The sequence below is a fragment of the Ceratotherium simum genome, chromosome 2, assembly GCF_057802395.1.
Source record: "Ceratotherium simum simum isolate JZ-2026a chromosome 2, ASM5780239v1, whole genome shotgun sequence".
NCBI lineage: Eukaryota > Metazoa > Chordata > Mammalia > Perissodactyla > Rhinocerotidae > Ceratotherium > Ceratotherium simum.
Window position 1 is genome coordinate 86,833,943 of NC_141901.1, and position 13,702 is coordinate 86,847,644.

General features: G+C 43.8%; 1 pseudogene; it reads right to left on the reverse strand.

The window, feature by feature from the left end:
* Nucleotides 1-853: 853 nt before the first annotated feature.
* Nucleotides 854-1,697, reverse strand: LOC147918085 (uncharacterized; annotated as a pseudogene).
* Nucleotides 1,698-13,702: the final 12,005 nt, after the last annotated feature.

Genomic DNA, 13,702 nt, shown 5'->3' on the forward strand with positions numbered 1-13,702 from the left:
TTTTGATGCACACCTCTATTGTGAGAGGAATTGGGAATTTCACATGTTCGTCAGATTATGTACTTCAATATAATACATTATATAAAATTAAATTTAGAAAGAAAGCAAAAAATAATTTGTGATGATCTTGTGACTAAAAACATCTCGGGATATTTATTCGAGTTGGAAGGAATTTTCGAGACGATATTTTGCCAACCAGAAAACAGAAGAACAGAGGAATTGAATGACTTGTGCAAGTTCTCAAAGCTATGAAGTTGCAGGGCCAGAACTCAAAACCAGGGGTTTGGACTCTAGTGTTCTTTCTGCTGCACACTGTTGATGCTGGGGCCACTTCTGGCTAGTGGCACTGCATTGACTCACTGGATGTTTAGATAATCAGATTGGGCTGGGAATATAGGAGGAGGAGAGGAGAGGTGTTAGTAAGATCACTGTCAATTCTAAAGTGTGTTTTGGAGAAACCTCAGCTCCCATAAGGAAAAAAAAAAATGATTTTGCATCCTTCTCTCACACTGGTAATCCCCTCCCCACCCTATTCCTTCTGCCATTCTTTTAAAGCCCGGTTACTACCTTTACATTCTCAGACGTGTCTTAAACTTTTGCATGCCCTTGCGGTCCTGGGACACTGGCTAGATTCCTTCTCTGATCAGCACGCCAGAGGAGGACAGCTGCTCCAGGAGAATGCAACTTTCCAAACCCTCAATCAAAGCAAGAAGGAACGCGGCCACGGGACCAAAGTTTCTACTGGGGGCCGAGAAATCCCTCCTCCCTGTCCCAATTCCTCCAGCATCTGAGAACGTGAACTTTCTTTCCTCTTTTCCCACAGCCCCAAGGGAACCGTCCCGAGTCTTCGCCGTTAAGAGATGTAGGGTCTGAACTGGGTCATTCTTCCAGGTTTCTGGCGGCGGGCTGCCTCTGGAATTGAATTTCTCTGCTCTCCACCAGCCTCCCGTTTCCTTCTTCCCCTCTCGGTTCCGGAGGGGCAGAGGCTTGCGCGCGCCCTGGGTCTCAGCGCCCGCTTGGAATTCGGGTTCGGTGCCCGGGAAGAGGCTTTTTGGGGACGACGGCGGCGGGGCCCGGTGGCAAGTGCGGATGCCTGTCCTCTTGCAGTTGGGGGAGTCCTCGTTGGCTTGTTGGCTTATGGAGACGGGTGCCTTTCGCGGGCCCACCCCGCCTCCCACATCGCGACCTGCCTCCCGAGGTGTGGGGTGGGGGGACTTCGGAGGCCTGGAGGCAGGCAGGCGGGCAGAATTCGGGCTCCCCCAGAGTCCAGCTGCCTAGCTTTCTCCTCCCCAGCCCCAGATGGCCGCGGGCTCCCCGCTGCCCCCAGCAGCCCCCCGCCGCCGCCACCGCCTTCCCCGGCAGCGGCTGCTGGATGACGGCGCCGTCACTGGTTGGATTGGAGCTGGCAGCTCAGACGGGACACCGGGGGTGGAGGAGTGGGGGAGGGAGGGTGTGGGAAAGGGGGAGGTCAGGGCTGGGCGGGCGCTCGGGGGACCCAGCGCTGCCCCCTCCAGCAGCAGGAGCAGCACAGCGGCATCAACAGCCGCCGCAGCGGCCACAGCGGCCACAGCAGCGCGAGCGCGAGGCTGGCAGCGCGGCGCGGCCGAGAGCGGAGGGGCGGCGGCGCCCGCCCCAGCCGAGCCGAGCGGAGCCGAGCGCGCAGCCGGGCCGCCGCCGCGCCGCCTCGCAGATGCCATCACAGCAACAAAGAGCTCGCTGAGCCGGGAGCCGCGGCCAGAGCTCGCCTGGAAGCCACGGCGGCGGCTCGCGGAGCCGTGCGGCAGCGGGAGGAAGCGCGTGGGGGGTCCGGGGGAGGGCAGGGGACAGAAGATGGCCAAGAAGAGACAGCCCCCCAGCATCAAGGGTGAGTGCCGCTCCATTCCCGCCTCGCTGCATCCCACCTCCCACCCGTCCGCCCCTCGGGCCAGCCTGTTTACCTCCAGGCTCGGCCAAGTGGGAGGCTGTCTGCGGGGAAGAGTTTGCCTTCTCCTGGAGGTGGGGGCACCTCGGCACTGCTGCACCTCCCTTTGCCTCCGGGGAGACTCTGACAGGAGTTTGTCCCCTTTTTGTAACCTGGGGAAACCCGGAGACTCTTTCTCTCACCCCATCCCTTTCTTACTCCACGAGCTTGGGTATCTGTTGCACCCCTCCCCCCCCAAGGGCAGCGCGGTGAGAAGCGACTCCTGGCTCCTAGTGTCTCATCCTTTTCGGAGTCACTCTGTGTGTGTATGCGTGTGTGTGTGTCTATGTGTCTGTGTGTGTGAGAGAGAAAGAGAGTTTTTCAAGGTCTCTCCTATTCTCTCCTTCCAGTCTCCTCCCTCCGCCCCTTTATCCCTAGGGTGACAAGTTCTGCATCCATTTTCCCAAGGTCCATCCTCAGGAGGAGATAGGAGCTGTCTGGCTCTCCTCTTCCCCGATTGCCAAGGGGACTTGCTACCAGCCGGGTCCCTGCAGGTTATTTCCCCCTTTCCCACCTGCCGAGACAGGCAGTGACTCGGGATGAGCAGTCTCCGTTGCTCCTTTGGAACCGAGGGCTTCCAAAGTTGGAAAGTCCAGAAGGGGGAGAAGCAATGGTACGGAGGACAAGGAAGAGCTTGTTGCTGGGGTGACTTGAGGCATCGTGTGTGGTCCGGGGCTAGACTCAGGAGGGAGCCTCCCGGGCGGCCTGGGGCTGCGGGACGTCCCCGGGACTCCCAGAGCGCGGCGCACCAGGAGCAGGTGCACCGGCCCCCGGCGGCCGCAGCGCGCGCTCGCAGAGGTCGCGGCTCGCCGGCTCCCTGGCGCTCCCGCGCTCTCGCTGGGAAAACGGCAGCGGCCGAGAGGTTGTCTGCAGCACTGCGGAGGGGTGGAAGCCGGCTCGGCACCACGCGCGGTGAGGAAGGCTGAGCGCCGGGGAGCCGGACCTGAGCGTGGTGGAGAGGAGGAAGGGGCGGCGTTTGAAGTTGGGTTTCGACCCAATGGGCCTAATGGTCCGGGAGGCGAAGACTCATTGCACCTTGCGGTTATATAAAATAGGACCAGGACCCTGAGATGGGAGGGCGTGTGTAATTGAATAGATCGGCTTGGTTTACAGAAGCGCGCCTGGCTTTGGCGTGCTTGCTTTTTCCCCCAAGTCTTGCTTGTGGGAGCTCAGCTCCACTCTAGAGGTCACTAGGGAGATACAACTTTATCTTGGTGCTCCAGCTTGCTTTTTAATTGCTCCGGGGTACTCAAATCACTTATTGGAAAGGGTTGAAAACCATGATTCTTAATCTTTTGGAAGCCGTTACTACAAAACACCTGGGATCTTCTGTTTGAAACTGTAATATATGTCTAATAATTTTGTTGTAATGTATTTCCTTAAAAATGTTACAGTTCTTGTAAATTAGAAGAGGCTTTAAACCTGATTTTTCTCTCTCAATGAATTAGTACGTGTTTATAGTGGTAGACGACTAAATAAAGAATGAAAAAATATATTCATCTACCAACAGGTTCCTTACCATAATATCAAAGAATTAGTCTAAACCTAGATCGACAAGGTGCATGTGCAGCACTTTTGGTTCGCTCCTTTTTTTATGGAACCATATGGCACGATGAGCGAAACAGACGGATTGGTTTTCAGCACTGCTGATGTGGCTATCCATTGGCAGGAATACATTTCATACCCACCCCAAACCTTGCAGATTGTAAATGGTCCATGAAGAGTGGAAAAAATTTTACAGTTTTACAGTACATGCTAGCTGGAGACAATCTTACCCTTGAAATTAATCTTGGCAGAAGCACAGAAAGATACAAATGAGATCAAATTAATAAGAAGTGACCTAGTATAAGAGGTTTGATGAAAAAGACACCTCCTCTTTACTCCCTCCCAAAAACACCAAGAAGTTTTTGTTTCATATGCCAAAATGGGATTGTGTTTATGTATTTTCTTAAATTTGATAGAGAAATAATTGAAGAATAGTAGTTAATAGAGTTTTGTCATTTAAATGTTAACAGTTCCTCTGGAAGAGTTAATAATCAAGCTTTCCTAAGACATGTGGTCTCGAGAAATTTCATTGTAGTTCTTTAAAAATAAGGTTTGCTACATGTTTTTCTTAAAGAGAAAGTTATGTTATTTAGCTCTTATTGACTTGTGTATTTTCTCTCTCTCTCTTTACTAATATTGAGTTTATTTTTTAATCAGTTTATTTCATATTTCTTAGAAAGAATGATACCTTTTTTTTAATCCTTGGAGTTTCACTTTAGCAAAGCAGGATTACTTGTGATATTTTATAGATAACAAAAGCAAACCTAGGAAGCTATAATCCATTGACTTGCCTCAGTTCTGCCTTTTAAGAGGAGAGCTCTACAAAATCCCCTGACTGCAGGCTTATTGAACTGTTCTCAGACATCTTCTAAGCGACAACCAACTAGCCTGAGACTGCCTGTTAGAAAACCAAATTGCTAAATTGCTAGGCTATTATTATTTTTTTTTTTGGCAGGCTGCTAGGGTGAACTTTGCTGGATAATAAACTACAGGTTTAGCAATATTCCGTACTGTGTTGGTCATCCTCTTACGAGAGCTGCTTCTCTGCTTAGCTACACTGCTTGTGGGGAGAGATCATTCGTTGGAGCATGTGACAGGCAAGTTGCTCATTGGCTTCTGAAGTCTTAGCAATAGAGACTACATATCTAGAACAGCTAGAAATTGGCCAAAGGGAAATGCAGTTTCTTCACATGGACAGAAGAGTAAGATGATTGGCAGGACTTCTCAAAGGATACTAGTGTTCATCTGTGACACCTCATCAAAGGGACAGCTTTTCAAAAAGGCAAATGCCATATTTCTCAATCAGATGTTTATAATATTTTCATGAAAAAATGCTGTAGTCCATGATCAATAAAAGTCTTGTAAACACAAGTTAGTTACATTAATTATAGTGATATTAAACCCCTTGCCCCTGCTTTTCCAGTATTATTACAACAAGGCTTTCTTACGCACTTAAGTTTAAAGGTTAAGTTATGCTTGGACTCATCTATTTATGATGAATTCATTCAGCACATATTTATTGAGCACTGAATATATACAAGGTTCTGTGCAACGCACTAGGGATGCATTGATGAACATGATAGACGATGAAGGGGACATTTGGAGGGAGCCTGGAAAGAGCAGATAATCAAATACTTGAATAAGAAAACTTCACAGTGATTAAGACCACGAAGAAAATAAAATAGGAGGATGTGCTAGAAAGCGACTGTGGGGTTACTTTAGACCGTCTGATGAGGTGACATTTGAGCTGGGAACCAAAGGATGGGGAGTAATTTACATGCCAAGAGCTGGAACCTAGCACTGCAGGCCTCAAGGCAAGAATGAGGTGGGAGCTCGGCATGTTCAAGCACAGCAGGAAGCCAGTGTGGCTGGAGTGTAGTGTGTGAGGTAGAGACAGATAGGGAGAGGCCAGATCTTTTTGATCCTAAACAGGAGTGTAGGTTTTATTTGGAGTGCAATGGGGAAGCCAGTTGGATACTCATTAGATGTTTGGGGATATACTCCTATCCTTGGGGAAGATTTCAGGGAGAGCAGCTTTCCTAATCAGCTCCCTAGCTCTAGTAAAGCTACCTAATGGACTTCACTTTTCTAAAAGGTCTACCTATACTCAGGAATCCCCTCTTACTATTCATCAAAATACCTACAATATTTTGGGCTGAGATGTTGATAGCATTTCTAGGAATCTCTGCTTAAAAAACAATTCTAAAGAGAATGAGGACTAATTCAACATTTTAGTAAAGATGATCAGGTTAGTCACCCACCTGGCAAGCCTCTCAAAGCAAGTAAGTTCTAGAAAAAACATCCTGTAGTGTTAGAAGGGAGGATTTTAAAGAGTCTGGAACATGACTGTGCAGTAGGCGGAATGCGGAAGGCAGCAGAGAGGCTCCTAGGTAACGGAAAGGGGTCCATGAAAGAAGAGGGATGCTGGGAAAGGGGACATGGGAAAGCCTCTGAGACAATGTCAGCCAATTCGTGATTTTGCCAAGAGAAGCGGAAGCCTGATGTGGGAGTGTTCCAAGGAAAGACTCTAATTCAAGCACAAAGGAAGTTCAAATCGGGGCACCTTTATGCTTTTGACAGATCTTTTACTTGTGAAGCATTTATGACAATAAAAGCATACAGGTTTTTAAAAGATCTCTTTGATTTTAGTTAATCATTATTAGGTGGTTCTTATGGATCACAGACCTCACAGATGAAAATAGCATGAAAAAATTCAGATAAAAACTGCCATTTGTTGGATAGCTGCTTGACAGCTAGTTAGCAGGGAAACTTTGCTCTTGGGTCTCAGGTCTTACTGTAGAGACATTGGCAGGGGGGAAATGGAGTCTGTTGGATGATTTTCCACTCCCTAAGCATTTGTGACTAGAAAGTGCCGTGATTTTTAGGGAAGATATATATAACAATTATTTTTAAGCTCTCCCCTGCCTTCTCTCACCTCCGAGTCTGCTTCTTTGCCAAGGATTAATAATGAAAAATAGACTAAAAAATTTTGTAGCTTCGTGGCTTTGTTCAGTCCCCTCCTCTCTTTCTTTGTTCTCCAAGTGTCTCTTTTGAAGCTGGCAAGACTGGTAATACCTCAGAGATTATGTGACTAAGAATGGGTCTGGCCCTTAATGATACTGTGATGCAATGTGTTTATGACATCAGCTTTTTTTATAATACTGAGAGTCATAGCATGTTAGAGTTAGATGGAAGGCTCAGAGTTTATAGAGTTATTGGAGGAATGATATAGTAAGAGGTGAGTGATGCTGCCAAATACCAATAGTCTATGTCTATAAAGAATTTGGTCAAGTTTATTATTTGTAAATACATAGTCTATATAAGTCAAGATATATATCTTGATTTTATATATATATATCTTGAATTTGGTCAAGTTTACTATTTGTAAAAATGTATTCCATATAAGTCAAGATATATAGATATATCTTTGTATATACAAAATAGAACTCAGTTCCTGACTTATATTCAGACTTCACTCTTTATACACGTGAGCATGGAAATATTATCTGCATTTTACATATGAGGAAATTAAGATACAAAGACATTAGTTACTTTCTCGAGGTCTAAGAATAAATTATGTACTGTGAAAGGAGGCATAACCAAGCCCCCTGACTCTTTTTCCCTTGTCTACATCCAGTATTTTAATATCTGTTCACTTCTCAGGGTCTATCAAGTCTAACATAGAAAGGTAGATCATCAACTTTTTTTCCCCATTGAATCAAAAGGATGATATACTTTCCTCAGAAGTATCACAACTTTGTTGTTTGTGATCCATTTTTAAAATTAGAAATACATTGCTAACAAAAAGTAGGCTAACTGCTCACAGATGCTAGGATGATATTGTGTAGAGGGTTCAGGGCTCTCTAGAGATAGGGAGGCAAGACAAAGTAGACAAATGTTTTCACTTTTTAAAGTAGTATAAACAGGAAAAAATGCATCTGGGTCAACGCTAAGGTGGATTGGGCTTATTTTGCCATTCCTGTGGTAGGCCATGTGACTGCTGTGCTGGCCAGCCTTCAGGGTGGCCTCAATGTTCTTCACCAACTTGTATTCACACCCTTACATACTCTTCTCCCGCACTGAATCTGGGCTGCCCTGTGTGACCACTAGAGTACAGTAGAGGGCTACATTTTACATAAAGGCATTGTGGCTTCTGCCTTGCTCTTGTGTATCCTTTGCTTTCTTATATTGCTTACTTTGGGGAAGACCGGCTGCCATATTGTGAAAACATTCAAGCATCCCTGTGGAGAGGCCCTTGTGGGAAGGAACCGGGGCCTTCTGCTAAGAGCCAGCACTACCTTGCCAGCCATGTGAGTGACCTACCTTGGAAACAGATCCTCCAGCCCAGTTAAGCCTTCAGTCGTCCATAGCCTCAGCCAACGCCTGACTGAACTGCATGAGAAACCCTAACCCACAACTGCCCAACCAAGCAACTTCTAGATTCCTGTATTGCAGAAACTGTGAGAGAGAATAAATGGTTCCTGTTGTCTTAAGCCACTAAATTTTGGGAGTAATTTGTTATAGCGCATTAGATAATGAATACATCTACGGTTCATTATTTTTGCACCAGAGGGAGGTAGGGACCCTTTCATTGGTGTGTAAATATTAGAGAAGACTAATTTGTGTGTGTGAAAGGATATTTTTTACCCCCCCCCACTATAATGGGATTAATTTCCTTATTTATACAATTACTTTAGGGTTTACCTGCACCCTATCTGCCGCTTCCAGGCTCCTGAGAATAAAAGGAACAGTGTAATTCACAATCTTCATTACTAGTCCTTGAAGCTCAGACCTCTTTCCAACTTTAGTGAATTGTAGTGAAAGCCTGAAGTTCTCTTTTCCTGTTTCCCTTGAGTTCCTTTTAGCAGCTTGTTTCCTCTTTCACTCTTTTGGTCCTCATTCCTAGCCCCTATAGTTCACTTGGTTTACAAGGTATCTTCCAAATAGAAGCCGCACCAAACTGAAAATCAAGTGATAAAAAATCCCACAAAAGTCCTAAAATACCCCACCAGCCCAAGACTTCACAGAACCCCAAACTGAAAGGACAAAAAGTCCCGTAAAACCTAAAATCTTTCAATAAAAACTTCTCCAACTATATTTATCTACTCCTCCCTACCAAAGTGTCCCTTCCCCTCCCAGCCCAACTAGTCCTTTGATGTATAACCAGGAGAGTGAGAGAGAGGATAAAGGGAAAAGGGAGAAGGCTGCCATACCTTCTACTTCAGGGTGGGATATTAGTCCACTTTATTTCACTCATTCATTTATTCCTTCATCCATGCAACAAATATTAATTGAACACTTACTCTGTGCTAGGCACTATACTAAGTGTGCTTGAGATACATCAGAGAATGAAATGGAGCCTTCGTGAGGTTTACAGTCTAGATAGGGAAGACAGACAATGAATAATAACATAATAAACAAGTAAATTATTGATATTATAAATTCAAAAGTGCTGTGAGAAGAAAATAGAGCATGGTTGGAGCACTGGCGATGGGATGACGGGGGAGGTCCAGATGTAAGTATTAATAGGATGGTTAGGGTAGACCTAACTGAAAAGGTAATATTGAAGGAAGAGAAGTAATTATTTATGGAAGAGGAAGAATTTTCCAGAAACAGAAAAGCCAGTGCAAAGACCCTAAAGTGAGAGTATACCTGGCATGTTTGATGAACAGAAATTTCTGGAGGCTGAGTGGAAATAGTAAGGAGAATAGAAACAGGAAAGGAGGTCAGAAAGGTGAGGGAAGACCAGATCATATTAGCCCTTTAGACAATTTTAAGGACTTTGGCTTTAATCCTGAGTGAAATGGGATACCAGTGCAGGTTTTAAACAGAAGAGTAATATAATATGACTTACATTTTAAAAGAATTGCTGTGGCTTCTGTGTTGAGAGTATCCTATAGGGCAAGGAGAGAAGCAGGAAGACCCAGTGAGGAGTCTTCTGTAATATTTCAGTTGAGAGATGGTGGTGGCGTCTGTTAGGGTGGTGGCAGTGGAGGATGTGAGCAATAGAAGGTACTGAATATATTTTGAAGGTGGAGCTAATATGGTTTCCTGAGCTGACAGGATGCGGACTGTGAGAGAAAGATAGGAGTCATGGATGACTCCACAGTTTTTGGCCTGAGCAACTAATAGGGTGCAGTTGCCATCAGCTGGTATTGGAAGATTGTGGATGGGGCAAGTTTAGGGGGAAGGATCAGGAGTTCAGTTTTGGACACATTTGGGTTTGAAATATTTATTTCATATTCAAGTGGAGATGACAAGTAGGAAGTTGGATATATGAGTCTGGAGTCTGGGAGCGGGGCCCGGAGTGATGATATGAATTTGGGAGTCATCGGCAAATAGGTGGTATGTAAGACTGTAGACTGGATGACTCACTAGAAAGTGGGTGCAGACTAAGATAAATGATCTGAGCCCAGGGTTATTGCATTATTAAGAGGAAGGGGAGAAGAGGAAGAAACCAGTAAAGGAGATTGAGAAAGAACAACTGGTGAGAAAGGGGGAAATCAAGAGAGTGTGGGGTTCCGGAGCCAAGGGAGAAAGTTTATTAGGAGGAAAAGAATAATCAGTTGTGTCAAATGCTGCTGATAGGTGAAGTAAGATGAGGGCTGAGAAATGAGCACCAGATTTATTAATGTGAAGATCACTGAAGACCTAGACAAGGGCGATGTAAGTGTAGTGGTGGCAGCGGTGGTCTGAATGGAGTAGGTTAAGAGAGAATGGGAGGAGAAGAATTAGAGATGGCACAATCAACTCTTTTCAGGGGTTTTGTTGCAAAGAGAGCAAAGAAATGGTGCTGAGGCTGGGAGTGGGAGGAGTAGTCGAGAAAAAAAGTTGTTTTTTTTAAGATGGGAGAAATAGTAGTAGGTTTCATTCTTTTTTTTTTTTTGGTGACAAGGATTTACCCTGAGCTAACATCCATTGCCAATCTTCCTCCTTTTTTTTGCTTGAGGAAGACCAGCCCTGAGCTAGCAGCCATGCCAGTCTTCCTCTATTTTGTACGTGGGATGCCTCCATAGCATGGCTGCTGAGTGGAGTAGGTCTGCACCCGGGATCTGAACCCTTGAACCTGGGCTGCCAAAGCGGAGCGCCGGGAACTTTAGTCACTTGGCCACGGGGCCGGCCCAGATGTCTTTTCTTGTTATTTGTTACTAATTGCTTTTTGAGGTGGTCTTTAGCTTCTCTTTCACCATTTTAAATTTTGGCTGCTTTTTATGACAGTTTCCTGGGGAGGTAAGAAATTAGTGTAGAATGGCTTTATATTACTTAGTTATAAGGATGTTTCTCTTTCTCTATTTTATTTCATTAAATATATTGTTTTTTAAAGAATATTAAATAGAATATTAAAAGAGGTATAGAAATGGACTTCCTGACAGAACATGTAATAAAATATGCCACAATAGGAGAAAGTTGCCAGGAAAGAAAAGTTTGTCAGTCATCATGTTGCTGGCTATAGCAGTCCATTCTTCCAGCTGGAAAGCTCAGAAGGAACCAAAGGAAACTTAAAAAATATTTTGTGTAGGGGCTAGCCTAGTGGTTCTCCGATAGAGGCAAGTTTACAGTGTCTGGAGACATTTTTGATTGTCATGACTGAGGTGGTCCTATTGGCCTCTAGTGGGTAGAGACCAGGGATGCTGCTAAACATTCTACAATGCCCAGGACAGCCCCCCAGAACAAAGAATTATTTGGCTTGAGTTGTCAATAGTGCCAATGTTAAGAAATTCTCGCTACCCTCATCATTTTCCCATTCTTCCAGAGAAAATCTAGGAAGATACTTCTGAAAAAGGAATCTAAAAGAGTCTGCTCTACCCGCCCCATTGTTCTATGTTTAGACGAGGCATAGCTTTTTTATCAAATAATTAGGGTTCAAAATAAAGACATTTGTTTTTTCGCCTTTCCTTTTTCTTTGCCCCCTCCCTTCTCCTTCCTTCTATTGGTTCCTACCTTATACTACAGTTTTGATAAACTTGGGTAGTTTCCCGTTAGGGCCTAAGACGTTAGAGGAACATTAAAATCATAGTAAAAAATCCCTAGTTCAGGTGAGGAATCACAATTTCTTATTGCTGATTCCTATTCTGCATCTGTCTGACAACTTTGTGAAAGAAAGAATCAAGAACAGGGTGACTCGTTAAGCTCCGGCTCGATAGCTCTTCAATGTAAAAGGACGGGTGGCCTCCCAGCCATCTTTTCTGTGGTTTCTTTTGGCCATTAGGACTTCAGAGGAGAGCCGCACTCTCAATAACCCTACCTTCAAGGTGTGCTTTATCTGATAAGGAGGACTCTGAGGAATGTCAGCAGTGGTCCTAAGTGCTTGTTGAGTGAAAATTCTCCTGTAGGATCAAAAATTTAAAATCCAGTTTCATAAGAAGCAATTTAAAATTTATGCATTTTAAAAACTTGAAGGACAGGTTCTTTATATAAATTTTGTAGTTCACTGGATTGTGTTTCAGTGTTCAAATCCAGAGAGAAAAATAATATTTCTAGGGGCCAGCCCAGTGGCATAGTGGTTAAGTCCGTGTGCTGTGCTTCAGTGGCCTGGGGTTTAGGGGCCCAGATCCCAGGTGTGGACCTACACACCGCTCATCAGGCCATGCTGTGGCGGCATCCCACGCACAAAATAGAGGGAGATTGGCACAGATGTTAGCTCAGGGACAATCTTCCTCACCAAAAAAACCCCCCAAAAAACCCAAAAAACCCCCACACTTTCTACCTGAACAAAAATAAAGCCACCAACCATTACTTAAAAAAAAAGTAAGAATTTTAAATTGACATTAAAATTTTATTAAAAATTTATTATCACTCCAGGTTTGCCTTACAAAAAACTCAAAAGTCATTTTTAAAGTTAGCCTATGGTTACACACATTTTGTAAGTATAGTTTAAAAGTATTAAAAGTCATTTAAAAAAACTGTAAAAGCTGCTTAATGGACATTCACACTTCACAAATTCTAGTATCAACAGTATCTTTCACCTTGAACTAAGCTCTGTTTTCTTCTTCTTCACTGTTCTCATCCTCTTATTCACACTGCTGCTGTTTGGCTGCACAAGAATGTCATCACATTCTTCTCCCATGGCAATGACATTGATTCTGCTGATTTAACACCTTTACTGTAGTGAAAGAATATCTGTGACTAAAGAAGGAACATTATATTGTTTAAAAAAATCTTTGGTCATAAATAAATGTGTCCGGGGATATTTCGGCTGTAAGAAGTAGGATAGACTTGAAGTCATAAAGAATATCTTTGGAATCCTCCCCTCCCCTCACCCTTCTTAACCACTAAGAAAGACTTGCATTAAAATGTATACTTTTGTAAAACCTTATGGGAACTCTGCATTGTATGATTATCACACTTCCCACAAATAAACTTTATTTAGTAATCTATGGAAACAACACAAAGACAAAAGAAGGACATATGCTTCATGTGCCTAATTCTAAGATCAAGAATCTTTATGTTTTAACCTCTGCAAATTCTCACTACATGATTCTGAATTAATGCCTTAGGTAGGATACAGAGTAAGCATATTCATAATTATACTTGAGTTTGTATGAGTCAAGAGAGGCATGTAACCTATTTAACCTATTTGGGAAACAAACCATTTTCAAGTTTTTGGCAGCATTAAATGGTAGAAAAGCATATTAATTAGAAACAACTTACTAAAACACATCTTGAGGAATGCTAATGGATAATATTTTTAGCTAATTGTTTATATTATATGAAAGGACCAGAATCACTTTTGAATATTTAGAATTTTCTTGTGTCTAGACTTCTTTTCCTTCAGTTGGCCCTTTTTAGTGAGGTTTTATGCTGCATCTTGTATTTCTGAAAACTGGGTTTCTGTATGTATTGAGGCTGAAGAATCTTGAGAACTGCCGTCGTCAGACCGATGGCTCAGTAATCATTAAGAAGACCACTGGGGGTGGGAAGGTGGTTATATGGTATCCTCGAGTAACTTTATGGGAGGGCTCTTTATGAGGGATTTCCTGAATAAACACACAGTCCTTTCATTCCTTTAGATATGCTAAAATTTTTCTTGGAATCAGCCAGATCCTGAGAAGCTCTCTCCCCAGCTTGTGTTATTTGGCTCCCATAGAAATGCTTTTGCTGATGTGTGCTCAGCTGTTGTAACACTCACTGGCATTGAGAAACTTAATGTCTTTAAGTTAAGGGATATTATTTCTTGAGCTGATCACTATTTTACAA